This window comes from Setaria viridis, chromosome 6 (assembly GCF_005286985.2).
Source record: "Setaria viridis chromosome 6, Setaria_viridis_v4.0, whole genome shotgun sequence".
In the NCBI taxonomy this organism is placed as follows: domain Eukaryota; kingdom Viridiplantae; phylum Streptophyta; class Magnoliopsida; order Poales; family Poaceae; genus Setaria; species Setaria viridis.
Genome location: NC_048268.2, coordinates 20751767 through 20776699, shown reverse-complemented (window position 1 = coordinate 20776699; position 24933 = coordinate 20751767). Strand labels below are relative to the sequence as shown.

At 47.1% G+C, this 24933-nt stretch overlaps 1 long non-coding RNA gene and 1 pseudogene across 4 annotated transcripts; one reads left to right on the top strand and one right to left on the bottom strand.

Moving 5' to 3' along the window:
* Nucleotides 1–2336: 2336 nt before the first annotated feature.
* LOC117861801 (uncharacterized) lies at nucleotides 2337–7863 on the top strand. 4 transcript variants are annotated; one of them, XR_011898522.1, is made up of 11 exons: nucleotides 2337–2693; nucleotides 2786–2826; nucleotides 3722–4063; nucleotides 4809–4915; nucleotides 5009–5205; nucleotides 5311–5461; nucleotides 5613–5834; nucleotides 5911–6121; nucleotides 6875–6962; nucleotides 7188–7358; nucleotides 7446–7863. It is a non-coding gene; the product is annotated as an uncharacterized lncRNA (long non-coding RNA). The 4 variants fall into 4 exon arrangements; XR_011898521.1 differs by having other exon boundaries at nucleotides 2338–2693; nucleotides 5013–5205; XR_011898523.1 differs by lacking the exon at nucleotides 4809–4915 and having other exon boundaries at nucleotides 5013–5205.
* An 11304-nt stretch (nucleotides 7864–19167) lies between these two features.
* Nucleotides 19168–24933, bottom strand: LOC117861800 (berberine bridge enzyme-like D-1; annotated as a pseudogene).

The window sequence follows — 24933 nt, the reverse complement described above, 5'->3', positions numbered from 1 at the left end:
GAGCCGAGCTAGCTCGTTTAAATAAGTAGCTGCACCGAGCCGGCTCGTTATCACCCCTTGCAAATACACGATTTGGGATTTGGCCGTAAGTTCACTAGAACCTTGGGCGCCCTACCGTTTGAACAATTAAATACAAGTAAATAGAATGCAATACAAGTAAATAGACTGCAATAAAAGAGGACAAATGACATGCATGCTATAGGATAAATTCAATACAATAGAAAAATGAAAATGCTGATGAAGTCTTGACAATTTGCAATCAAAGATTTGGTTACAATTATCTCCTTAGTAGCAGATACATGTACACACTTGTAATGCTAAGCTGAGTTAGTGAGGTTTTAAAATCGCATACAGCAATGCGCTCTTCATTACTGAGGTTTTAAAATCGTACTCATGCATTGTAGGTCATATTCCAAAAAAACAACTATGGCAGATAAATATAACAGATTTCATGGTGGTATTAAACATACAATTCATTCAATACATGGACCGGTAGAGTTGAACACCTCCACCTCATTCTTCTTAATTCTCCATCTATCAATACCAAAACCAAAATACAAAAAGAGGGACTGAGGGGGAGGTAAAATTCTCGAAAGAAATCCTTCAACAGAATTATAAAGGCTACTGTATGAACTGCAATCGCTGACAGAGTAACTTTGCTGCCCCTAGGAGCATCGCCATGCTCAAAATTATGCCCGCGCACATGGATCGCCCCCATCCACTTTGCTCTTCGGCACTCCAACTCCTATCATCAGTTCAAAAGAATGAAATAAACTCAAATAAGGATCAGCCACAGCCCATCTCAGTGCAAATTCCTATCGCAGTTCCGCACCAAGCAAATTATATCCAGAAACACACCTAGCCACCGTTGGTTTGAATTAATTAATTCTCTTAGCCCCACCTTTCAGAACATTTTAGGAGCCACGTATTTATTGTTGGATATTGATCAATTATCATTACTTTCTTACCATACTGGCATAAGATCTTTTTCTATAAAGAGACAGAAAAGTATAACTTCACCAAGGATTTAATGGCAGCTCCATTATAGAAAGACTTGGCCAGCAGACAGACCAATTTATTTATCAAAACATGCAGGTTTATGTTATCACTTATCAGATTGTTTGGTTTGAAATATTAAAAGCATTGTGCTACCTTTCAAAATAATTTTTAGGATATTTTCTTTTGGGTATTGATCAATAGGCATTACTTTCTTACCAAAGTGATTAAAAGTAGATTATCAAGATGGCTCTTGGTGAATAAATTGGGTACTTCAGTAGACAAGGGAAATATTGGTACTACCTCATCATAAGGCTCACATAAGACCACATAGCCTAATCTCTGGGTGTAAGGCCTTATCACCAATGATGGATTATCATTTCAAAACAACTGTCAAAGTGGTTCACAATATTTATTATCAATAAATTATTTCAGTTCTTAGTTTTTAGCAACAACTATAACCTATTTCACAGTAGGCAAACTCATTGATAGGCTAGTTACCATTGACGGATTCAGTTCAGTAGGCAAACTATGACATTGGTTATCTCATCAGATGCCCAATAAGAAACTATTAACATGGAAATATTATGGGAATCAATACACCAACCTTCGCCCAAGCAAACAGCTGGCTCAGTAGTTTCCCGAAAACCAGCACAAAGTGCTTTAAGAACTGCTCCTTTGTCGAGCTTCCCTGAGAAACATAGACCCAAAAAAGTTCATCGGGGAATCTCAACACATATAAAATCAACTCCTCTTATTCTGGGCTCCTTGCCACGGCCAACCACGCGGGCCACGTCGTCCTAAAATCGCGACCGTTCGATCGCGGGCGATCCGGCGGCCCGAACCACCACCGTGCGGCGCGCGGCTTCGCGGGGAGCCCCTCGGGTTCCCGGCGTATCAGCTCGGGTCCGGGTGAGGCCCACGCGCCCATTTTTCTTGCGTCGCGCCCCCTGTACTCTAAAATATTCCTCCACTAAGAAGAGATAATTCGGAAATCGTGCCGCTATTGTAGGAAGGCGCCTGCCTGTCGTTTTACGGGAACCCCCGCCGTGTGCTCGCGGCCCGAGGTGCGGGTATAGATGTACATGCAGCCTGCAGTCCAACACGAAGCCCGGTTTTTTGGCCTGTCCTAAGCCCGGCCAGCCTCGTACCTCTTCAGGCTCGAGCTGGCCCAACCCGATGGCTCGTGCCGGGCGTGGGCCGACGCCTCGGCCCGATAGCTCGTGCCGGGCGTGGGCTGATGCCTCGGCCCGATGGCCGGCACGGCCCGACACGATTTTAGCTTGCGGGCACGAAATGACCTATTAACCTCCTCCCTAGTCCCTAGCCCAACAACTATCTGGCATTTAACTTTCACCCGTCACCCTTTCCTCTCCTATCAACTGCCCACCGCATCTCTCCCGCATCTCCAACCTCCAGTCAACCTCCGGCTGCCTTGAAGCCTTTCGAGCTCGGCAGCTGGCGGCGGCGGGGGTGAGGTGGCGGCGGGGAGCGGCTTCGAGCGGTGGGATACTACTCTAGAAAGTCTCCCGGCCTCGCCGATTTCCTCCACTCTTCTCCCCGTTCATTCCCAAGCCGCGGCCGCCGCCCCTCCCGCCGCCGTCTCCCTCCCGTCATTGTCAGGTTCACCGCCGACCTGATATGGAAGAGCCCGCACTTCTTCAACGCCATTGAGGAGCGCGAGCTCGACCTCCGAGGTAGCTCACTCGCCCATGGCCTGTTAGGTCTAGGTTTCCGTGATTTTGCTCTTCGAAAGCTTACACCCTTGCCCCCTTCACCTTCGCTGCAGGCAACAAGATCGCCGTCATCGAGAACCTCGGAGCCACCGAGGTGAGCTCCGCCGGCTGCTTACTTTACCTTTCAAATCCTCTATGCGCATTTGTATTCGTACAATACCTGCGAGATTATTAGGTACACAATGCACGCTGCCCTGTGATCTATGTGCTTGCTAGGGTGTGGTTCGATTCCTTTTGAATTTACTAGCAATCTTGGTGTGGGATTCTGATATAGCAACTCCCAGTCGTTTGGCCATGTACTGAAATTCTAGAAATTTTTACTTTCCGTCAGTATTGCTTTCACCGTTGAATCCCAGTGGCTAAGTAAACAGATTTGGTTGTTTAAGTCATCTATCAGACAGTTTATCCTTGGCATATTGGGTGTGGGCACTTGGTGGGTAAACCAAAGAAATTGAATTTTGTGTATTGACTTGCTGTTTGGGAATTCTGATCCCAGCGCTCTGCAGCTTAGTGAGGTAGCGAGGAGGTTAATGTATCGGAAGGCCTTGTATCTTTTTACAAGAAGTCTATGTCTCAGTGGTGAATGGAGATGCCTGTTGTACATGATCATAGTTTTTGTACTTGGAATCTTAGTGTTTTATTTAGTCGAGCAACACATCTTTGATCGGCTATGTACATGCCTTCTTCCGTGGAACAATTAACACAGTGACATGTCTTCTTGTTTTTGATACTGTTTATGACCCTCTATTTTCATTTGAGGGGTATAAAGAACCTGTTTAATTTTATTTGTGTGTGCTAATGCCCCTTCAACACCTGTTGCTCTGGACTATCCACATCCTGGTTGTTTCATTTATTTGCATAGATTATTTGATATTTGGTTATTTGAATTAATTGGAATTGGAAAATTAGTTTTTTGAACTCATCTGAAATAGTTGTATGGATTCCTTCTATAGCTTTTCTTAACAGCATCTCTTTTCATTCCTCTCCAGGACCAATTGACACGATTGAGTTGTCAGACAATGAAATTGTCAAGCTTCTTCGGTTTGGGTTCGGGGCTCTTGCTCGTGAGCTCTGCGGAATTGGGAACTCTGGCAGGAGCGGATTGGTGGAAAGTTGTTGCTTGGGAGGATTTTGGTTGTCCAGTGGCTTGTCGGTTGTTCAGAATTGGGAGCTTTGGAGGAAAAATTGAGTCTTGGCCTCTTGTTTGGCTTGGAGGAGGCCGAGGAAGTTGCCGCCAATGGAGCCGCCAAGTGGGTTCTGGGCCTCCCTCTTGAGCTTCCTCAAGTTCCTGCCCTACTCTTGCGGTCTCCTCATCCTGGGCTTCATCAAAGGTGCCATGCTGCTCTGCTGTCTTGCCTCATTTTTGGTGCACTTCCTTTTGTTCTCACTCTCTCTGATGAGGCCAATCGACGCATTTTAGTTTGATTAGTGATAAAATGGGAGGGCTATGAGCCCAACCCTCGTGCAATTTCTGACTTTAAGAGGTTGCTTCTCTTGATATTATGTTCTGCTCTTACATGGCTGCTCAATTCGGAATTTCCTATCCTTTCTTTAGGACTTTGGACCAGTGCAAATAATTGGTGCGCTGTCCTAATTTTAGTTAGGCTCTGCTTTGACTTGGCTTGGATCATCTCTCTCCATAGGGCAAAAAAAATGAAGTAATTGCTGTAACGGTTTAATGCCTACTTCTGATTTGAAGTTATGGGATTGGGTTTGGTTAGAACTATAGCCTTTTTTGGAGGCTAATCTGAACATGTCCCTTTTCCTGAATTTATGGAATTTGCTGAAACCTACTTATCAGTACAATGTCTTGGGTCCCTTGGCTAATTTTTTATGAATGAAAACTCAGTTACTTACTCATCTGTGGGAGCCAGAATTATAAGTAGCTGTGGTCGATAAAAAAGTATATAATTTTGCAGATGAATGATGGAATGGCACAAAAATTTTAATATATGTATATTCTAAAAAATGCAATGTTCTATATATGATATGCAATCCTCATTCTGCTGTTATGGTTTTTTCTTTTTATCTTTAAACTCTGATATGAATCGCATTTCATTTTTTTTGTCTGCCAAGTGTTCTGCTGTGCCCTTGGGCATGCCTTATTATGGCAATTGGGTTATCTGCATTTATTGTGGCTTATGGCCTATGCATCTGATTTGGACATACTACTGCATTATCAGGTACAGTGTGCATGTTCTGCAGTCCTATTTTTGGCAACTTCATTAAATTGCTAGCCAAAAGTGCTCACATTTTTGCGTCCTCTTTTTCTTAAGTCAGAACTAAGCTGGTGGGATCTGTCGTAAAGTTTCTGCTTCTTATTGCTGCTACTGCAATCTTAATCATATGGCTGATAATTGGCATCCCGGGAAGTGTATTTGCTGGATTAGTATATGGTTTTCTAGCACCCATAATGGCAACATTTGGAGCAGTTGGAGAAGGCAAAGAAAAGCCATTCATTCATTGTTTTGTGGTAGGTTTTTTCTTTTAGTGATCAGTTTTATTTCTTTGTATGTTTATCTCTGTGTTGGTTTGGTCGCATTTTCTCTTAGCCATTGCTCGCTATTCTCAACTGCAGGATGGAGTACTATCACTGGAACATGGAGTACTATCACTGGAAGTTGTACAGTAGTCAGGGATGTGAAAGACTTGCTTTTTCACTCCTATTTTTCAATTATGGATGATCTGCATCTGCAGAAGCCTCCTGATGGAAAGCCATATGAGATAAGGTCTCTTTCCTGTTCCTGTTTATTATCTTTTAACTTTATACACCTCAAGACTAGACTTTTGTTGTTATTTTTCCCCTTTTATCCTTCAAGCATACGCTGTTCAGCTTAATAAATACAGGGCATGTTGTATAAACCAATTTCAAATCTACAGTTGACGGGGCTAATCAAGATCAAGTGCTTCCAAGATTCATCCACAAGGCCACACCAGCTAGATTGATGCGCCGAGTTCGCTCCTCACGTAATTTCCGTCAACGTGTGGGTGCAATAGATGCTATCAACGAATGGAGATTGCCCAAAGTCGGCGAAGGGGACGACGAGTGAGGCGATCAAAAGGACTGGCAGAATGAGCCCGTGTCATCTCGTATATCCTCAGGTATTGGCCTGAATCTCATGGGGTTAATCAGATCTTCAGCATAATCTGAACTTTGAGACAATCATGTATGTTGCAGCTCGTGATTGGAATTTTGATTCTGATGGTGCCTTTGAGGGTAGCAGCCATAGTGATCGTGCATTTGGTGATTCAGATGGTGAGAACTGTCCAGGTGCAGGGCCAAGGATGGAGAGATGACTCCTGAGCTCTGTGTTGAAACCCCAAGGCAATTTTGTCCATGCCAAGTTGTTTGCTTGGAAGGATGCACAGGTTGCAAAGCTCATAGAAAAGTAATCCTTCTTATCTCATCTTCTATAACATCTAAACTTGGTGTTTTGATTCTTGCGGTGAAAGGTATAATCTTTTCTGAAGATGAATGCTGTGTCCGTTCGTTCGGAATGATTTCGCAGTGACATGTATGAAAAAGGTTTTGCCTTTGGGGTGTATGTTACACTGCTTCTTTGGAAGATTGATTTCTCAGATTTAGATTAGCCTTAGATGTTGATGGGTAAGGCAATGTTTCGCAGCCTGAAATTAATTTTTATTGTACCGATACCATGTTGCAATTTTCTGACTCTGTGTGGAATTTTCAGACTGGTATTCGCAGGATTCTTAGTACATTAGAATTGGATACATGCATCAAGTTTTACGAATAAGTTTGTATGAAAGATTTATGAGAAAAAGACTAACCTCTGACATAGCACAAACTACAGACACAGGTTTCTAATAGCAAGATGGAATGCCACAACACTGCGATTCTTTACCTTTTGTCTTATGAGTAGATAGCTGTATTGGTAAAATTGTGCTTCAGAAGAGGCGCAGAAGAAATGGTCTCAGGAATCGATTTCTACTGTGGGGTTTGTTCTGTAAAAAGTGGCCGAGTAAAATTGATGGTTTCCCTCGCAGGAGATTGATTTTATATCAATATTTGACTAAATGTTAATTGCTGAAAACATCCTTTCTTCAGTTTGATATATAGATTCAAAAAGTCAGGGGTCAGTCAGCATCTCACGCTCTGTATCTTTCTCATTTCCCTTTTTTAGTGATGAAGGATCTGAAGTATGCTGATACTCATGAATGGGTGAAGGTTGAGGGTGATTCAGCAACTGTGGGGATTACGAACCATGCCAGGTTGATACATTTGTATATTTCTGTTACTGTGAATGTGAAGTGTGAAGCAATTCTAGGTGTTAGGCCCTCCATATGTTAGGTTATCCAGTACTGCATTTTTTATACCGATATACATAATGCATGCAATCTGTTGCCTAGACCTGAGTTCAAATAAATCTATCATGTTCAGCATACAGTATCAGGGTTTGCATCACTTAACATTTGTTTCTTTCTTTTGGCTTCCAGGATCATTTGGGTGATGTTGTGTATGTGGAGCTGCCAGAAGTTGACATCAGTGTATCCCAGGGAAAGAACTTTGGTGCTGTTGAGAGTGTGAAGGCAACCAGTGATATCAACTCACCAGTATCTGGAGAGGTCGTTGAAGTGAATGAGAAACTAAGTGAGGAACCTGGATTGGTAAGTGTTGCGTCTGATAGTAGGCAGAACTCATGTGAAAATAAATCTTCCTTGGATAGATAGTCAATGTTCATCTTTTCTGACTAGGTGAATGCAAGCCCATATGACAAGGGATGGATTATTAGGGTCAAGCTCAGCGATTCAGGTGAGCTCAATTCACTGATGGATGTCCTCAAAATTCTGTGATGAAGAAGACAATCATTGAAGAAAAAAGAGTGTCTTCTGACATCAAGGACCTGTGTATCAATTCAACCTTTATCAGTGCTTTTGGTCTCAGAGACGCTGTCGCAAATTGGGAAGGTTCATCGCATGGAATAAATTAGTCTGAGATCCGACATGGCCGAGTTTCGTTATCTCTTTGTAGTTGTAATGCTCATGAGTTTTCGTTTTGCTGTCTCTGTTTCATTCCTTGGTATACAAATTGTTTGGTCCTTTGTGGTTGGTTGCCGATATAATTGAAGCAAGAACGATATGAAACTCTTCCAAACAGAACGATAGTTAAGTATTTGAAAGACCCCAACTTGGCATCTCCTCAACCTTCCAGATAATGGAGGGTCGTAGGATACCAATGCCAGAACTCAGTTTGCGCACAAACAGAAAATAAAGCGAATCTATGGCACTGCAACACTGCATGTTAAGCTGCATGTCATGTTAGATGTCAGGAGGTGCGAAAGATTTGCCATAACTTGTCTGGTGAAATACGGTCCACTCAGATAACAAGTATCCCTGCCAAAGAACATAAACTTTGACAGGAGCATCTAACACTGTTGAAAACCTAGCAATTAACATTGCAACATCACACGGTGGCACTTACGATCAAAACAAAGATTTTTCACACGGAATAGCAAGTGCTTTGCTCATTGTCAGGATCTAACAGTAATGATCATTGAACGCTGGACACTAGAGAGACCTAACATTTACCCTCCTTTAGGCATATTCTGCACATCAGCTAAAATACAATAACCTAGAACATCAAAAGTAGTTGTGCTGGTAGCCTGGTACAATGCAACTATGCGAAGAAGGGCCACATTGTGGTATTAGTGAGCAGTGCTGTTCATTTGCAAAGTAAAATTTGCCTCATTCTTTAACTCTACACATGTGTTTATTTACTTTAATGCTCACCTTCTATCACTACTATGTAATTATATATTATGTTATCATATCACTTATTTCAATAGCAATTGGTTTACTTGTGATTACTACAGTTATGCTACTCAAATCCCGTTCTAATTTCCTACCTTCACATTGATGAATATATAGGAATAATTACGCAACTTCTTTAAAGTTAATGCTTATACTGTCACATGCAGGCATTATTTGTCATTATTAAAATTATAATTTCTTCCATCACATCAAGACATAAAGACCTAAACATAAGTGCGTGCAACTGCCTAATTAGTACCACTAATTTTATTTTTTTCCAAAATATATCACACTTTTGACGCTAATACACAAACATCAATCCTTTTAATGAAAATTTTACATAATTGGTTAGAAGATTGGTGCGCCGGAGGCACGCCCCAGACTCTAGTTTACAGAATTGAAGAGCACATACCTCTGAGCAAGTAGCATAAAGTGATGTTTAAGAGAAGATCAATGTTTAACATACCTCTGAGCACATACCTCTGTTACAGAAGCTGAATAAGTCCTCCAGACTTGGACCAAGAAGATCAATGACCATGACATTGTACTCCTCCAAAAGAAATCTGAAATAAAAGTTATGTTAAAATTGGTGAAAATATATCAAAGCAAAGGAACCACACCCTTGTATTGCTGGTAGTTGTCGAGACTCTCCACACCGGCGCTCGCTAGATCTGGGGAAGGAAATGAAATGCTGAGAGAGAGAAAGACGCTAGAGAAACGACAACGAGACGGGACATGTACCTGCTCAAGCCTCGGTGGTGCCTGCATGGCCCCTTCCTGGCGATGAGGCTGAAGCAGCCGACGGACGCCGATGAGGCGACGGCAAGTGAACCCTTGAGGTTGGTAGTGAAGAGTTTGCCACCGCTCCTGGCTTCCATCGGGTTGAAGTGAAGCCTCTGTGCTCAGGCCCACGGCCATCGCAATCGAATCTGCAACATGGGGAGGAGACGGCAAGGAGGGGTGGCGCGTAGGACGAGAGTCGGACTGTGGTCTTATGCCACCACGGCCGCTGTGTGGCAGAGCCGGCCACGTCAGGCCACGTGTCGAGGCCCCAGGAGCACGGGCGGCAGCGCTGTCGCTCCCACTGTTGTACATACATCTATGGACCTACCAGTCCTAGATATAGGGCTGTACACCGAGACATGTTAGACATGGAGACTACGGTGCAAGACGGCGTTGGTCTACGTAGCAATACAAGAACTAGTCGAGGATTAGGAAACTACTCGTAGCAATTAGAGTAGGACTCATCTAGTCGAATCCGACTAGTATTCTGTAACCTTGCTCCCAACAATATAAGGTGAGGTGGGGACCCTTCCAAAGCAATTGAATCCAACCAACACACAGGACGTAGGATATAATGCAATCTAGTGGTCCGAACCTGTCTAAATCGTGTGTTCGAGTCCAGCTTCGAGTTCCTGATCTCGATGAGTCCCACACACTAAACACTGACAGCTGGTGCGCCAAGTAGGGGCTCTCACTAAGAATCCACTAGCGAACTTGATGGCTCAAGTCATCATCAAGCCAATCATCGCGTTTGAAGCAGGCGTAACGTTCATCTTCTGCTCCTGGGTATGTGTCGCTAACAGCACCAGAAATTTTCGCCGCCACATTGCGATGACCCCGGAGAAGAAGCAGCAAGCCATGAAGCTCCAATGCCAAGTTCTAGAGGATCTTGTCAAGAATTTTGGTGAATTTTCTATTTCTAACTTAGTCAGAGGTTGGGGGGATGAATCCAAGTACAACTCGACTTCTCCCACTAGTCAGGTTGACCCGCACGAGCTGGCGCATAAGCCATCGTGCGAATCGGACTACAACCCAAGTCGATTCCCGTTCGGACTCCGCAACACGGCTGCTATTTACCAAGCTACCCTGTCCAGATCACAATCCAAAACGGATATGATCGAAGACCTCAACTACTACTCGGACCCGAACGAGGAGACCCCTTTATCAGGTCTGCAGCAGGACGTGGTAATCACATCGACTCCCCAAGGCGGATTCGTTTACTGGCCCAATATGAAGCCACCTACTCTCATCAAGCACGATGAGTCATGCCTCATCGCCTACCTTGACACCCTTCCATATTTGGAGGGAGCTCCTTTGTTGCCCATCTACAAAGAAGGTGGCTCCACAAAGATCAGCACTCTAAGCTTGGGAAGCTACTCTCCGGAACGAGAACTCTTCGCTCTCATTGCTGCACAAGAGGGTGAAGAAGAAGAGCAACCGGACAAAAATCCGCGGCATGAATGTCACTTGGATGATGTCTCGCAAGATGAGCTCACTGCCAACGTTGTCGAAGAGGAGACCGAAGCTCAAAGAACTCGACGACGAGCAAGAAACGCTGCAAGAGCAGAGCGCCACCGCCACCTTGCAGCAAACTTGCCAATTATGAACCTGGATAACACGTTTGAAGCAGTTTAATCACGTCAACATCGTACTCCCCTCGCCGCCATCGCGTCCATTGATCTCATTACCCGCGCAATGCCACAGGATAAGTACACTGGACAATTGGCTGAACTGGCAGAGCGCACGTACAAACACTCGATCAACAGAACCTAATACATTCAGTTCAACGCACCCCATCCCAGCGTAGTCAACATGGCAGTAGCCATAGATGCACTCCATCCAGAGCTTGAATGCCCAGTAGAAGATCTTCGCAACAAGATGAACGCCGATTGCGATGCCCGTGCCATCATTAACGGATGGTGCCGCGAGCACAAGCAAGAAGTCAAACACCTAGGGGATGATTCTGACTGGTTTCCCCACCTTCTCCAGACGTGTGAGGAGGACGATTCTACCCAAAATATTCATACCTCCAGGTATCACCAAGCACGACGGCAAGCAGGACCCAGTCCAATGGCTCCGGTTCTACTCACTGTCAGTACAAGCCGCTGGAGGAAACGATGACACCAAGGTCATCTACTTCCCCATTTGCATGGAGGCGGCGCCACTCACATGGCTCGAATCATTGGATAAGAACTCCATCGACACGTGGAAGGACCTGAAGGTAGCATTCACCAACAACTACGCAACGGCAATGCAGCGTCCTGGCAACAGGATTGACTTGTCTCAAGTTAAATAATAAGAAGGCGAGACCCTGTGGAGTTACTTATGTTGCTTCTTTGACAAGAAAGCGACAATCATGGACATCACGGAGCGTGACGTCATAGACTACTTCCAGAACGGCCTCTACGACCGCCGTATGTTCCAGGACTTTGGCAAAAGATGACCCGGTGATGTCAAGTCTCTCAAGGTCATGGTCCAGGCATGGGCAAATGTAGAAGACAAAGAGATTGAGAGGTTCGAGTCTAATCGCAACAAGGACCAGAACAACAATAATTAGAATAATGACCAACGCAACGACAAGAACCGTAATGATCGCTCTAACAATGACAACCGAAATAACTACTCGGGAGGTCACAATCGCAAGTGAAAGCTAGACAATACTGTCGCAGCAATGTCACATTCATCCAAGAAAGGCAGCGGCAAGAATCAAGATAGGCCCTCGTTCAACGAGTTCCTGAAGAAACAGTGTCCGTGGCACCCATACCACAAGCACGTTGCGATAGATTGTTTCAGTCTACATAGAGTCATGAAAGACATGCCGAAGCTATTTGGTACTAAAGACAAGGGCAAGGCCAAGGAAGACGAAGACGATGGTGACAACGGCAAATTCTAGAACCCATCCAACACCATCAACATCATCTTCGGTAGCACACCAGGTATTGCTACTAAGCGGTCCCAGAAGCTCGTCCTTTAAGAGATCATGTCCATTGAACCAGCAACTCCAACGTTCCTCAAATGGCCCGAGGTGCCAATTACTTTCTCCATGAAGGACTAATGGACTAGTTTCTCAGACCCAGGATGGTATCCCCTCATCCTGGACCTAGTAGTCACTGGCTCTAGACTCACCAAAGTACTCATTGATAGCGGTAGTGGTCTCAATGTACTCTTCACCAAGATGCTGAAGAAGATGGGCCTCGACATCACTGATATGCTCACCCCCAATGAACTCTCCATTCTACGGGATTGTCCCAGGCAACGCGGTTGTACCCCTTGGACAAGTGGTTTTGCCAGTTACCTTTAGGACCAAAGAACACTATCGGACAGAATACATCCGGTTCGAGGTAGCCGAATTCGAAATATCATACCATGCTATCCTTGAAAGACCAACAATTGCTAAACTCATGGCCATCCCACACAACATGTACTTAGTACTCAAGATGTCGGGATCCAAGGGAGTACTCTTCCTCCGCGGAGACTTGAAGAGATCATACGACTGCGACACAGAAGTCGTGGAGCTAGCAGCAATTACTCAAGTACCAAATTCAATGATGCAAATCTTTGCCGCATCCAAGAAATTATCCCCGTTAGAACTCGAGATCCTAGAAAAGAAGTCGGGAGCAACCAAGGTCAAGCTGACAAGTAAAGTAGACATCAAAGCCATTGACCTTGAGACTAGTGATAGCTCCAGGATAGCCCTGATTGGCTCAGGGCTGGATCCCAAATAGGAAAGCGTGCTTGTCAACTTCCTCCGGGCCAACCGAGACATCTTTGCGTGGAAGCCAGTGGATATGCCGGGGGTGCCTAGGGAGTTGATTGAGCACTCACTAAATGTGGATCCAAAAGCTACACCAAAAAGACAACGCTTACGACGATTCGCCCAAGATATATGGGAAGCAATTAAAAAAGAGCTGGCCAAACTACTCGCAACGAGCTTCATAAAAGAAGTCTATCATCTAGAGTGGCCTTCTAATCTCGTCTTTGTACGAAAGAAGAACAATGAGTGGAGGATGTGTGTCGACTACACAGACCTCAACAAACATTGTTCAAAGGATCCCTTCAGGCACCCTAGGATTGATCAAGTCATTCACTCCACAACTGGATGCGCCCTACTTTATTTCCTTAATTGCTACTCGAGGTATCATCAGATAGCTCTCAAGGAAGAAGACCAAATTAAGACTGCGTTCATCACCCCGTACGGAGCATTCTGCTACACAACAATATCCTTCAGGTTGAAGAATGCAGGCGTTACTTATCAATAGGCAATCCAGGAGTGCTTCAAGAAGCAGCTACACTCCAATGTAGAGACGTGCGTGGACGACGTGGTCGTAAAGACCACAAATCACGATGACCTGATTGAGGAAAAACCCTTCACAAGCTTGTGAGAATTCTAGTGGAAACTAAACCCAACAAAGTGCATTTTTGGCGTACCCTCCGAAAAACTACTTGGGTTCATCATCAGTCATCGAGGAATTGAAGCTAACCCTGAGAAGATCTCTGCCATCACCGACATGCATGCCCCATCATGCATCAAGGACATCTAGAAGCTAACTGAATGCATGACGGATCTCATCAAATTCATCTCAAGGCTTGGAGAACGGGGCATACCCTTCTTCAAACTACTCAAGCGACAAAATAAATTCCAGTGGACCGAGAAGGCAGATCAAGCCCTGCAACAATTAAAGGACTTCCTATAAAAGTCACCAGTTCTCACGGTGCCAAACCCTAACGAAGACTTGCTGCTTTACATTACCGTGAATACCAATGTCGTTAAAAGTACAGAGGCCCGTCTACTTGTCAGCGAGGTGTTGTCAGATTCCAAAGCCAGATACCCGCTAGTTTAGAAATTGCTATACGCAATACTACTCACCTCGCGGAAGCTACGACACTACTTTCAGAAGCACAATATCTCCATCATCATAGACTTCCCCCTGGGAGAAAATCTCCACAACCGAGATGCAATGGGAAGAATATCTAAGTGGGCGGTAGAACTCGGAGCATTGTCCCTGGAATTCAAGTCTAGGACTACGATCAAGTCCCAGGCACTAGTCGATTTCATGGCAGAATGGTGGGAAAATCAACTACCAACGCCAGCAGAGTGTCCAAAGTATTAGGTCATGTATTTCAACGGATCACTCAAGCTCGAGGGCGTCGGTGCCGGAGTACTCTTAATATCTCCCAAAGGCAAACTACTCAAATATGTCTTGCAAATCTTTTTGGGAGGTATCCAACAATGAAGCTGAATACGAAGCGCTTCTGCACAAGCTCCGCCTGGCAATCTCGTTGGGAATCAAGCGATTGTTGGTCTATGATGACTCACTAGTGGTAATCAATCAAGTAAACGATGAGTGAGATCGCCAGAAGGAGAACATGGATGCGTACTACCTGGAAGTACACAAACTAGAGAATAATTTCTCTAGTCTGGAGTTCCACCACGTAGCTCGCGACAACAGCGTTGCCGCGAATGTCCTATCCAAGCTTGGATCCACTCGTGCTCAAGTTCCAGCTGGGGTCTTCATCCATGAGTTGCACAAGCCATCCATAATGGAGACGGCGCCATGAACAACCACCGATTGAGGTCATGACGCACCAGACCATGAGGTTATGATGATCGATGCAAACTGGAGAGCTCCTTTCATCAACTTCATCAAAGAGCACAAGTTACCTCCAGACAAAACAAAAGCAGAGCAGGTCTCATGGCGTGACAAGAACTATGTTCTAGTCGGAGACAAGCTTTATAGAAGAGGCGCATCATCAGAAGTACTCATGAAATGCATCTCACGTCAAGACGACAAGGACATACTGGAGGAAATTCACAAAGGCATCTGTGGCAACCACGCATGCTCATGAACAATCGTGGCCAAAGCTTTTAGAGCAGGATTCTACTGTCCTACACCTGTTGCTGATGCTGAAGAACTAGTCCGCCGATGTCAAGGATGTCAATTCTTCGCCAAACAACAACACGTCCCTGCCTACAAGCTGATCACCATACCACCTTCTTGGTCTTTCGCATGCTGGGGGCTTGACATGATTGGCCCATTGCCTACAGTGCTTGGAGGATTCAATTGAGTACTGGTGGCAATCAACAAGTTTACCAAGTGGATCGAGGTGAAGACAGTAACCTGCCCCAAGGTAGACAGAGTACTCAACTTCCTCGACGAAATTGTTCACTGCTGCAGCTTCCCCAATCGCATTATCATAGACCTGGGCTCCAACTTCAACAACCATGAGTTCTAGAAATATTGTGAGAACAGCGGGATTGACGTCCAGTATGTCTCTGTCACTCATCCGTGGGCCAATGGCTAGGTTGAGTGCGCCAACGGGATGGTACTCGAGGCTCTCAAGAAAATGCTGCATGAAATTGGAAACACGAAAGGGGGTAGGTGGCTCAAAGAGCTACCCAATGTCCTCTGGGGGCTCTGTACCTAGCCGTGTAAGCCTACAGGGCAATCGCCCTACTTCCTAGTCTACGGGTCCGAAGCTGTCCTCTCTACCGACATCATGTGGAAATTTCTAGTAGTCGAGCAGTACGAGGAGGGCGCAGTAGAAGAAACATGGTGTCTAAACTTAGACAGCCTCGAAGAAGCCCGCTCTATAGCACTCATCCATCTGCAAGATATCTTGAACGTATCTGCCGCTATCATGATCGCAACGTCAAAGAATGTTCGTTCAATATAAGCAATATGGTCCTCAAGCGCATCCAAGACACCATGGGGTTGCACAAGCTAAAATTCACCATGGGAGGGATCGTTCATCGTCTCTAAGGTCACTGGACATAGGTCGTACAGGCTTCAACATCTCTTTGGTGAAGATGTCGACAACTCATGGAACATCAAGCAACTCTATCAATTTTACCCCTAGTTTGCATATTCATGTACATCGGCCAGTGCCCTTAGTTGTATAATTTCAATCAATAAAGCAGACTTTTTTTGTCATAATACGACTACTTATTTCTACCTGATTATGGCTTGCAGAAGCAAGTTCGCAAAGCTATCCAGTTCCCTAGGCAATATCTCTCAACTCGCAGCTTGTAATAACAAGTCGACATAAAGCTATTTAGCTTCTGGGGTTAAATTACCTACATGCAGCTTGTAATAACAAGTCTGCAAAATTTTTCGAGTTATTCAACTCATTGGACGAAATTGTCCAAATGTGGCTTGCAAAGATAAGTCCCCCGCAAAATTCGTGAGTTATTTAACTCATTGGATAAGTCTGTCCCTTAGCGGCTTGCAGAGAAGGAGTTGTCAACACTTCGGGAGTTGTCTAAACTACCTGAGATACTTTCTGCTAGACCAGTGTGTCTGGTCACGGCTTGTAATAACAAGTTTGCAGTTCCAGGTTTTTGAGACAACAACATCAATACAACCCAGAGAGGTTGTAAAGATAGGCTCTAGTCGAAAAAATCCTGAAGAGACTACTCGCCTAAGAGGTCTAACTACCCAGATGCCTTGAGTACTCGTACTCCGCAGAAAGGAGTCACATCCTAAAATACTCTATGTTATGTATCTGAAGAAGCTCATTAAAGTAGCCTTGTGCGCAGACACATACATCTACCGCACGAGTAACTATCAGGGTAGATTGTAAGAGGCAATAAAAAACACAAGTCAAAAATAGAAAAACTTGCAACAAGACTTAGAATTATTTACATTTTAGAGCATTCATATCATGTTTATATTACAAGAACTAATGTTTGCTTCTTTACGATTCTACTCAAGGTCTAAATGATTTGCTACTTCTTCCACGATAGGGTCCATCTCTTGCAGGTATTACTGGAAGAGCTCATCCGAACAGTCCTCTGCTATCCCCTCTGCAACATGAGCCAGATCAGCCTATGGGTAGGACTTCACAAAGCCCAGTAGCTGCTTGGAGACGGACTTTGCTATCTTCTGGACGTAGCTGGTGAACTTTACTGGTACATCCTTGAGTATCTCGGACAGAGGGTGGGGCTCTACACCCTCAGCTGGGGGCTCCACCATGTCTGCAATTGGCTGAGCTACTTCGGATAGTTCCTTTAGAGCAAGTCTGGTAGCTTCTAGCTCGGCCTCGTGCTCCTGGAGAGTCTTCATGGCATTGACCAGGTCGACCTCACCATCCTTGCACATCTTCTTCTCCTTCTTCAGGTGATGGTCCAAGTTTTCATATAGTGCAGTCAGCTTATCATGCTGGTCCGTCACCCGGTAGTAGGAGTTCTTCCAGTCAACAACTTGGCCCTAGAGATCTTTTGGCTTCTCAAGCACTGCAGGAATAATACAAAAGAAGTTGAGTATTGCAAAGTAAAATCAATACTTGAAGACCAAGGAAGAAGATCAATTACCTCTCAGTTGCTGTTTCAAAGACTTGTTGCGTCCCTTAAGATGGTAATTTTCCTCCTCAAACTGCTGGACACTATTCCGATACTCGGCGCTTTGTCCGTCGTACTTCATGACCAGCCTGGAGGAGTACTCCCTCTCCTTGGCAAGCTCCTTAGCAAGGGCCTCAGCATGGAGTACTGAGTTCCCATAGCCTTGCAGCATCTGCGATTTAGCGCCTGATGACATCCTGCACCACAGAACAAGTACTCATGTTAATTAACGGGTACTGATTTCTAGTTATGGAATCAATGGGATCAAAAGCTTACCTCTGCTTATACACTAACGCGGCGGTACATCTCTATCAAGCACCACGCGGCCACTCCACAAATGCGATACATACAAGCTACGGATTTACAACTCTTGGTGCGCACAAACACCAATACAAATGAGGTGTGCGAACCTCACCTAACTCTAGGCTAATCACTAAAGCAATGCTCTAATAGGCCTCAACTAGCACTAATCAAGACCTAAACCTTATGCTAATTGCCTTAATCTTCTCTTGATTACTTTGGTGGATAGAGCACTTGTGTGAATATGGAAACAAAGTTTATAGCTTCTCCAAGATCTAACACCTCTCAAATGCCCGAGCTATAGGGTATCTATATAGCCAACCCCAAAAACTAGTAGTTGCTCCAACGGTCACCAAAACTGCAGTCGTTGACTGATTTGGTGCACCTCATTTTGCACCACTGTATGAATCAGTGGTCCAACTCCAGCTAGCCATTGAGCCACTGATGTCCAGGCCCCTTGCATCACCGACTGATTTGGTGACACATCTTGAAAGTCACCTTATGGATTGTTGACACCTTCTGAGTTGTTGCCTTCCTTCACCATCACCACCGACTCATCCGCTACCCTGATTATTGTACCCACTGTATGAATCGATGAGGCCTCAAATAACTTCTCAAAGTTTCATAGTCCATTTTGAGCTGATCGCGAACCGAGCCAATCACACGGACTGATTCGGTGGTGATCCATAGTATTCACTGAATATGTTGGTGCGCACAGTGCACGTTCTTGGCGCTGGTCGTGTCACCGACTGATTCAGTGACACTGTATGAATCGGTGGAATGTGTCAGTGCACATTTCCAGCAGGATTTGTTTCAAGTCTTCACATGTCTTTGTCCCAGCTTCATTACTATCATTTGTAAGCCTTAGAATAAGACTGGATTTTGTCTATCATTTGGATGCCATAGAATTCTTCTATGTTTTTCTTTTTCTTCTCATTTTGACGGTTTTGTAATTCACCCTTAGAACCTATAAACACCTACAAAGGTTAATCTTACAAACAAGTTAGTCCCAATAACTATGTTGTCATTAATCACCAAAATTATTATGACCCATTTTCCGACGCACGCTGCATCCGCCTTCGTCAAGCTATGTTGAAGCCAATGCAATGTTCCCACTTTACACACTTTGCATGTTTTGCAATAAATAAGTCCATTTCACTCCAATTCATTCCAGATTCCCACAATTCAGTTTTAGTAACCTTTTGTCGATCCTAGACATGCTTGTGCAAAGTGGGACTACTCATTTTTATTGTTATATAAACCATGCATTTTCTTGTTTTATTATATTCTTTATGTAAATTCAATCGTGCCTTTCTAAGGGTGGTATACTCTGGGCATTGTTGAAGACATTGGCAGGATCAATGTGTGTCTTGGCTTGGACGAGCCTATCAAAGTTCTCGACAGCAAAATAGGATGCGCCTCAGGTCACCCGGGCTCGGCCCACAGCCAGCACTGACGCGTTCGTGGTGGTGGCGGGGGCGACCTCCATGCTGAGGTCGAGGTCAATGTAGTTCACATAGGTGGCGCGCGGATCGTATGACACGTGCAGCGCCATGTACTCGTAGAGTGTCCGGAGCCACGTCATGCCCGCCTCGCCGTCGTCCTTGCCAGCCTCCCAGGTGATGCCGTATTGGACGTTGTACCTGATGCCGGCACGGTGCGGGAACGGCATGTCCGTGGTGCCCGCATGAGCCATGGCGCCGCCATGTAGGGTCCAGTATCATGTACCCCACCGGCCCAGTGGACAGGTACCGAAGGATCTCCGCTAGAGCGTCCCTTTGGATGGGCTGCTTCACATAGTCCGACTTGTTTGTGCCGTAGTACTTCATCTTGGAGACCCTGCTGGTGAGTTCCTCCACTGAGCTAAGCCTGGCGAACTGCATCGCGGACTCCACCCAGCTCATCTCCGACAACTCCATCTCCACGAGGTCCAGCTCTGGGAACCTGAGGTTAACTACTAGAAAAATGACCTCTCGTCCCGAGGCTTAGTACCAGTCATATTTAGACCCGGTACTAATGTTACCGGGTGCAAATTTGAGATTCCCCGGAGGCCCTTTAGTACCTCATCCGCCTCCCTTCATCCACGCGTAATTAAATTTTCTACTTTTTCCCTCGAGGTGCGGCCCTCCATCCTTATCCTCTCTAGCCAGCACCCTGCTCTCCTCCGCCTCGCTCCTTATCCTCTCTGGCTAGCGTCTCCCTCCTTATCCCTGAGCTCCCTCAGCTCCCTGGCCAGCGCCTCCTTTCCTTCCACTGGCTCCCTCTCCCTCCCTCCCCGGCCTCCCCTCTCCTCCCCCTCCGCTCACCCCTTACCTCATGCCTGAGGCAAGGAGTGGCGGTGGGGCGAGGCAGCGGGGCAAGATAGTGATGGCGGGTGGCGAGAGCGACGGCGGGCGCGAATCGGTGGGCGGATGGAAGCGGCCAGCGGGAGCAACGGCGGGCGGGCAGGAGCGGCCAGTGGAGGGCACCGGGGGTGAAGGGAAGAGGGGGCGGTGGCCAGGCGGAGGGGTAGCGGGGGCAGAGGATAGTGGAGGAGCAGTGGGGACGGAGGGCGGAGAGGGTGGCGGGTGGGCGGTGGGGGCGGCTGTAGGGAGGCGTAGGGGCAGTGGGTGGGCGACGAGGGTGGAGGGCGGTGGAGGAGCAATGGGGGCGGAGAGCAGAGGGGGAGGTGGGGGCGGAGGGTGAGGAGGTGGAGGGGTGATGGGTGGGCAGTGGAGGAGCGGCGGGGCGGCAGTGGGGGCGGCGGGACGGAGGGCAGCGGCGGGGCGGCTGAGGAGCGGCGAGGCAGAGGGGCGGCGGGCGGTAAAGGAGCAGCTTGTGGTGGCGACAGGTTAGCGACGATGTGAGCGGGGCCAGCGGGAGATTTTGCTGTTTTTAATTTTTTAATACCCTTTAGTACCGGTTATTTCAATCTCTACTAAAGGGTCCTCCCTCTAGTACCGAATTGCCAGTACCGGCTGGACAATCGGTCCTAGAGGGGAGTTATCGAATGGTACTAGAGCCATTTTCTCTAGTAGTGTTCAGAACCCACATGGCGAGCTCCCTCAGTCAGAGGATCAGTCCTATGAAGGACACTGTCACATTATCATCTTCTTGCAATGAGCCACCCATCATGAGGAAGATGGATAGGTAGAACTCGTCGGGCAGAGCAGGGCCGACGGATGGCCACCAGTGCACGAGCCTCGCAATGGCATCCACCGAACCTTCTCTTTTTAGCGTGAACACCATCACGGTACCGGGAACGGGGATGAGCTAGAGCTTCCATGCATAGACGACGCCCTAGCTACCCCTGCTGCCACTGCGGATCGCCCAAAACACGTCCTTGCCCATGGCACCCTGGTCCAGGACCCTACCCTCCGCGTCGAGGACATTTTTCTTTGAGAAACCTACGGCGGGCAAAGCGCCAACCTGAACAATTGTATTACGCATGCAAGTTTTTGGGCATAATAGATTTGAGAAAAGTGGAAAATATGGAGAAGGAAATGATAGAGTCACCCTACTACATCAGCTATCCTCACACTCCATTGCCTCAGAGTTGTACGTTGAGATCCATCTTTCGCACGGTGAGACTAGAGATGAAGTTCTCCAGCAGCTTGTCATCACTGATGGGATTCTATCAACATGTTCGAAGACCCGTGCATTCCTAGCCTTTTAGATGCTCCATAGAATGCAAGTGATGATGGTGGACCGAAGTGGATAATCCAGAAGTTGCAGGAGCGGTTGCTCCCAAAGCTGAGGGATTAGGCATCACTGAGGTTACTAGCTCCCAGCATGGACTAGCAGGTTGCCGCCTTGGGCTAGGAGAGGAAGAGGTGGTTTTGATCCTCAGTCTGGTGGCAGTGCAGGGACTGATCACTATCGACGATGTTGTGGTGATGCAGTAGAGTAGCAGTGGGCAGCCTGTGGCGGTGGATGAGTCATAGAAACTGTTGGCTTGTGGCGTTGCAAAGCTGCGCCAAATGAGAGGAAGGAACCCAACCGGTGGAACCACTGAAGAGTCTGGTTGAGAAAGGCACGAGCGTCATCCTCATGCCTCGACGGTCAGTTGCTGCACATCCTGGAGAGCTTGCATAAGAGTAGAGAGTTATTGCTATGCTATTAGAGTCATCCTGGGTTGGAGCTTGAGGTCCCAGTGGCCACCTTCAGCAACTGATTGCACTAAGATATTGAGTCTCAGGGCGTGCGAGAATAGGGCCGGCATGGCCATCTCCAGAGGTGCCGAGCCAATCCAGTGGTCGGACCAGAAAGAAGTGAAAAACCTGTCACCAATAACCACTTAGGTAGAATGGAGAGGAAGACCTTTTAGGTTGGGGTGTCAAGGTGATGAGGATCCCCAAGATCACGGTGTCCTTGAGAGCCATAGTTGGACTGGAACCATCGCTGCCAAGGAGTAGCTGGTGGTTCATGAATTTTGAGGAGCATTTTGGTGAGAAGACATTCATTCTGCCGTGACAGAACTCTAACTCCCAAGGCCCCTTGATCCTTCCTAAGGCAAACAGTTTCCCAAGCCACTTTGCATTGGCCACCAGGGCAACTTGTATCTCTCGTCCAGAGGAAAGCTCTGCAAAGTTTCTCCATAGGGGAGGAGATTGGAGAGCATGGGATAGGCTGGCAAACTGACCAGAACCGACTTGAGCAAGGTGGTGCGGCCACTTGGGGTGAGGAGACACCCTCTCTATCCAGAAATTGAAGAAGCAAAACGATCAACCACTGGTCGGAGATCCCCAGGTCGAAGCTTATAGGGAGTTAGAGGCAGACTAAGGTAAGTTTGAGGAAAGGAGGCCACTGGGCAGCCAAACTCTGATGCTAGAAGAGTTGCTTGCTCTGTAGATACATTAATGGGGAGCAGAGTGCTTTTGTTGAAGTTGATTTTCAGGCCGGTGAAAGAGGAGAAGTCATCCAAGATGCACTTGATAGTGGTAAGTTGATCGATGTCGACTTGAATGATAATGAGCGTATCATCGGCGTATTGGACATGACTGTTCTAGAGCTAAAGGATGCTTGAGAAGGCCATCTTGGGACGCTCGAATAATGAGCTGCTGGAGAACATCTACCACTAATATGAACAGTTAGGGAGAGAGGGGGTCTCCTTGCTGTAGTCCTCGCCTACATTGGATGGGAGTACTAGGATTTCCATTAAGGAGCACCACATTTTGGCTAGAGCAGTTGAGTTGAGAGATTCACTAGCACCAAAGGACAGGGAAACCTTTGGCTTCCATGATCGAATCTAGGGCCCACCAATTAACTGAGTCAAAAGCCTTCTGAAAGTCCAACTTCAAAACCACTGCCGGAGCACGTCGCCGGTGATAGTACTGAACAAGCTCAGCGGCGTAAGTGAAATTCTCAGCAATACAGCATCCTTTGATGAATCTTGTCTGGTCGGCATGAAATTCTCAGCAATACAACATCCTTTGATGTCCTGTCTGGTTGACATGCACAAGTTACTTGGCAAACAGCTGCATGCACGATGTCATAGCTTTGGTGCAGATCTTAGTGGAGCAATTTTGAAGGGAAATCGGGTCTGTAGTCCTTTGGATGGGAAGCATCCTTCTTCTTGGGCAGAAGCACAATGTAAGCCAAGTTGATGCGGCGCAAATCAGCAGCTTGGGCATGAAAATCTTGGAGAAGCTGCAGGAAATCATCTTTGACAAAGGTTCAAGCAGCCCGGTAGAAGGCAGGACCAAACCCATCCGGCCCTGGCGCACGTCAGTCTTCATATCAAACACTACTGATCTGAGCTCTTGAAGAGAGAAAGGGCAAATGAGCTCCTGGGCCTGATGGGAATGGAGCCGGGTGGTAGCACAGAGGGCATGCAAGTCTGGTAGGGGGCTGCTTTCAGACTGATCTCCAAGGAGACCGCGGTAGTAATCCAGCAAGATGGCGGCTTTGCCTTCATGTGAGGTGATCAATTGGCCACCAACCAGGAAAGATCTTATCTTGTTGTTGCGACGGTGGACCGTGGCACACATATGATGGTAGGCAGTATTCTCATAACCAAGGTGGCAGCGCTTAACTTTGCCTCTTTGACGCCAATAGGTGGTGATCATTGCTGACTGACGAATAGCAGATTCTCTGACTAGGGCCCTGAGAACGAATTCCGCTTGTGAGAGAGGTCTGATTTCCTCGAGCAAATCCATCATGCCAATAACTAGATTGCAGTTGGTCAAAGTCTGATCTGGAGGTCGAAGTGTGGTGGCCCACCCTTTGAGGTTAGCACGTGAACGCATGAGGCAGAGGCTGAGCTTGGCTGCGGAGGAGAGCAGTGGGCGACTAATCTGAACACTTGCCCAGGCAGCGGCGGCAACAGGACGTTGTCGACGGTGAGCATGAACTTCCGCAACAGCAGGCCAAACCCGCTGCCGGATATGTGGCCGCCCACGCTGACCGTCGAGCACAACCCGGCAGTGAACGCCAGGGAGGAGGAGGACCCGTTCGCCATCGACGACGATGACACCGAGCTCGCTGCCCCGGCGTAGTAGACCTTGCTCAGCGTGGCGCCGCACTCCACCCACGTGGTGGCTGACGCGGCGTCGACACGCACCCTGTTCAGGCTCATGAGGTCGATCACAACGAAGGGCGCGCCGTCCTCCAGCACGGCGCCGTCGACCGTGTAGGACTGACCCTCATAGCTATGCCCGCCGCTGTGCACGCGGATGGCCATGCCGCACCGCGCTCGCAGATGACTGCACGCCAGAGGTCGCGCTTGGAGGCCGGCAGCATGACAGCGGCCGGCTTGCGTACCCCCAGGAGCGTGAAGCGGAGGTTCTGGATGGAGAAGTCGAGGAGCGAAGTGTATCCCGAGGACCCGGCGAGGGAGAAATTGCCGACGCCGGAGGCGACGAGGCACGACGACAGTGACGAGGACGTGCTGGATCTGGCACTGGCATGCTGGCCGTTTTCGGACGTGGCGGCATTGCGTTGCGTCGTCGACAAGAGCAAGCTGAGGAGGAGGCCAGGGAACAGCAGGGCAGCAGGATTGCTGCTACAAATTGTTGGGGTCTTGCTGTTCAT